Source organism: Arachis hypogaea, chromosome 6, assembly GCF_003086295.3.
Source record: "Arachis hypogaea cultivar Tifrunner chromosome 6, arahy.Tifrunner.gnm2.J5K5, whole genome shotgun sequence".
Lineage (NCBI taxonomy): Eukaryota > Viridiplantae > Streptophyta > Magnoliopsida > Fabales > Fabaceae > Arachis > Arachis hypogaea.
This window is the reverse complement of record NC_092041.1, coordinates 95299160-95302708: the sequence shown is the minus strand read 5'-3', so window position 1 is coordinate 95302708 and position 3549 is coordinate 95299160. Positions and strand designations below refer to the sequence as shown.

Here is a 3549-nt window from a genome sequence, read left to right as displayed (position 1 = left end):
GGACTGGGCAGTGTCTAAAGTCTTAGACGCATAGGCAATAACAAAAGGATCCTTACCTTCACGCTGAGCCAGTGCTGCTCCTACTGCATGGTTGGAAGCATCGCACATGATTTCAAATGGCTGGTTCCAATCAGGTCCTCTCACAATTAGAGCTTGAGTTAGAGCAGTCTTTAGCTTATCAAATGCTTGTTTACACTCCTCACTGAACTCAAACTCAATATCCTTTTGTAGTAATTTGGATAAGGGAAGTGCCACCTTACTAAAGTCCTTAATAAATCTCCTGTAGAAACCTGCATAGCCAAGGAACGAACGGACTTCCCTCACAGAAGAGGGGTAAGGTAAACTAGAAATAACATTCACCTTTGCTGGGTCTACAGAAATGCCATTATTAGATACCACATGTCCCAATACAATCCCTTGCTTTACCATAAAGTGGCATTTTTCGAAATTCAATACAAGGTTTGTATTAATACATCTATCTAATACTCTAGATAATCCATCTAAGCAAAGGTTAAAAGAATCACCATAAACGCTAAAATCGTCCATAAAAACTTCCATACAGTCCTCAATAAGATCAGAGAAAAGACTCATCATGCACCTTTGAAAGGTAGCTGGTGCATTGCACAAGCCAAAGGGAATTCTCTTATAAGCATAGGTCCCAAAAGGACATGTAAAAGTAGTCTTTTCCTGATCCTCAGGAGCTATATGAATCTGGAAATAACCTGTGTAACCATTTGAAAAGCAATAATGCGATTTACCTGACAGGCGATCCAGCATTTGATCAATAAATGGAAGTGGATAGTGATCCTTACGAGTAGCTTGGTTGAGACGCCTATAATCAATGCAGACTCTCCAAGCATTCTGAACTCTAGTTGCTATGAGCTCTCCATGCTCATTTTTCACTGTAGTGACTCCGGACTTTTTGGGTACCACTTGTACTGGGCTTACCCATTCACTGTCTGAAATGGGATATATGATACCGGCCTCCAATAGTCTGGTCACTTCCTTTTTGACAACTTCCAAGATGGTAGGATTCAATCTTCTGTGTGGTTGACAGACAGGTCTTGCTCCCTCTTCTAAAAATATTCTGTGCTCGCATATCTGAGGGTTGATTCCCACTATATCTGCCAAACTCCACCCAATTGCCTTCTTATGCTTCCTCAACACATCAAGTAGCTGCTTTTCTTGTTGAGAAGTCAGTCCTCTTGCAATAATAACCGGGAACTTCTCCTCATCCTCAAGGTAAGCATATTTGAGATGTGGAGGGAGAGGTTTCAATTCTAACTTTTGATCATGGGTAGGCTCTGGGTTATCTGGGGCTTGTGAAAATGGTGAAGTGTCCTCATTGTCAGTTAAGAGGATCCCCACACTTGGACCTTGTCCAGTATGCCTCTCTTCAAACTCTTCCTTTTGAACTTCAGCCACACTTTCGTCTATGACATCACACTGGAAGATAGAACGATCTTCTGGGGGGTTGTCAATGACTCCATTCAGATTGAAGATTACTATGCGGCCATCTATTTCAAAGGAGTATGTTCCTGAAAAAGCATCTAATTTGAATTTTGATGTCTTCAGGAATGGTCTTCCAAGTAGGATTGATGATGGCTTATCTGAGTCATTATGGGGCATCTCCAAGATATAAAAATCAGTGGGAAATGTGAGCCCTTTAATGTTCACCAAAACATCTTCAGCAACTCCAGCAACTGTAATAATGCTTTTATCTGCTAACACAAAACGAGCTGCCGACCTTTTTAAGGGAGGGAGCCTTAAAACATCATATATAGACAAAGGCATTATACTGACACATGCTCCTAAATCACACATGCAATCATAAATTACTACACCACCAATAGTACAACTAACTATGCAAGGACCTGGATCACTACATTTCTCAGGTAATCCTCCCATTAAAGCAGATATAGAACTACCTAAAGGAATAGTTTCTAATTCATTAATTTTATCTTTATGGATACATAAGTCTTTTAGAAACTTTGCATATTTAAGTACTTGCTGAATAACATCAAAAAGCGGAACAGTTACCTCAACCTTTTTGAATATTTCTACCATTTTAGGATCAGGTTCCAGCTGCTTCCTAGGCTTCCTTGCAAGTTGTGGAAATGGAATGGGAGTAGTGTTTTCTGTGGTGCCTGCACCTTTTTGTGCTTCTTCCTGTGGTTGAGCTATTTCTTCTTTAGCTATACCCTGTATATCCTCTTCCTCTCCAACATCTTCGATTTCTACCACCTCTTCAGCTGAGGCGTATTCTGGTGAGCTTGGTTCCTCCTGATTCCTCTTCTGCAGTGTGGTTCCAGACCTCAGGGTGATGGCATTAATGCCTCCCTTTGGATTGGGTAATGGTTGAGAGGGGATTCCAGTGGTGCTTGAAGGTTGGTTACTGGAATTTTGTGCTGTACCAAGTTGTGTCATAAAAGCTTGCAGAGTAGAGGTGAAACCATTCAGACTGGCGTTAATACTGTTCACAATGGTATTTTCCATGGCCAGTTGTCTTTTCTCAAAAGCTTGTAATAATTCTTCATTAGAAGATACAGAAGAATGAGTAATTTGAGAGGTTTGCTGCTGATTGTTCGGTGGTCCTTGGTTTTGCCTCAGGTGTGGTGCTCGGTAAGGTTGATTTTGCTGCCTGTTGTTGTAATTATTTCACCTCTGATTTCCCTGATTATCTCTGCCTCCCCTATTATTGTTGTCCCTCCAATTCTGGTTTAAATTGTCCTACCATCCATGGTTATTATTTCCACTTTGATTGTACCCTTGGTTGGGGCGGTCATAGAAGTTGTGAGTGGATGCCACCATGTTGTCTTCTTGTTGGAGCTATGGGCATTCATCAGTGTAATGGCTGTAATCAATACAAATTCCGCAAATTCTTTGTGGGACTAGTTGTTGGTTTTGCTGCGGTTGAGTTTGCTGAGCTTGTTGATTTAACTGCATTTGCTTAAGCAGGTTAGTCATTTCACAGATGCTTCGATTTAGAGCAACAGTTTCTATGCCAGAAGATACTTCTACAACGGCCCTTGAACGGTCTTGCTTCTGTCTGTGGTTCCGAGTAGATTCAGATAAATCACTGATCAATTGCCAAGCTTCATCAGTGGTCTTGTACTTCTTCATAGACCCATTGCTGGCACTTTTCAATGTGGTCTTATCTTGGGGCCTCATACCTTGTGTGACATAGTTGAGTAGCACGATCTTGTCAATCATGTGGTGGGGGCATGCTTCCAGAAGATTATTGAAGCGTTCCCAGTATTCAAAGAGAGTTTCATTGTCATCCTGAACAATTGTAGAGATATCCTTCCTCAGTTTATCAGTAACTTCAGATGGGAAGAATTTCTCCAGGAACTCCTTTCTGAGTGTATCCCAGTTGGATACGTTTGCTAGAGGTTGAGTGTAGTACCACTCTCTTGCTTTTCCCTCAAGAGAGAACAGAAAAGCTTTCAGCAGAATTGAAGTTTCATCAGCGCCATCACGCCTGACAGTAGAACAGGCTGCCTGGAAATCTCTCAAATGCTTGATAGGCTCTTGAGCAGGTAGGCCATG

At 41.5% G+C, this 3549-nt stretch overlaps 1 non-coding gene across 1 annotated transcript; it reads left to right on the top strand.

The window, feature by feature from the left end:
- Positions 1–3207: 3207 nt before the first annotated feature.
- LOC112700196 (small nucleolar RNA R71) lies at positions 3208–3315 on the top strand. The gene has a single exon (XR_003153110.1). It is a non-coding gene; the product is annotated as a small nucleolar RNA R71 (small nucleolar RNA).
- Positions 3316–3549: the final 234 nt, after the last annotated feature.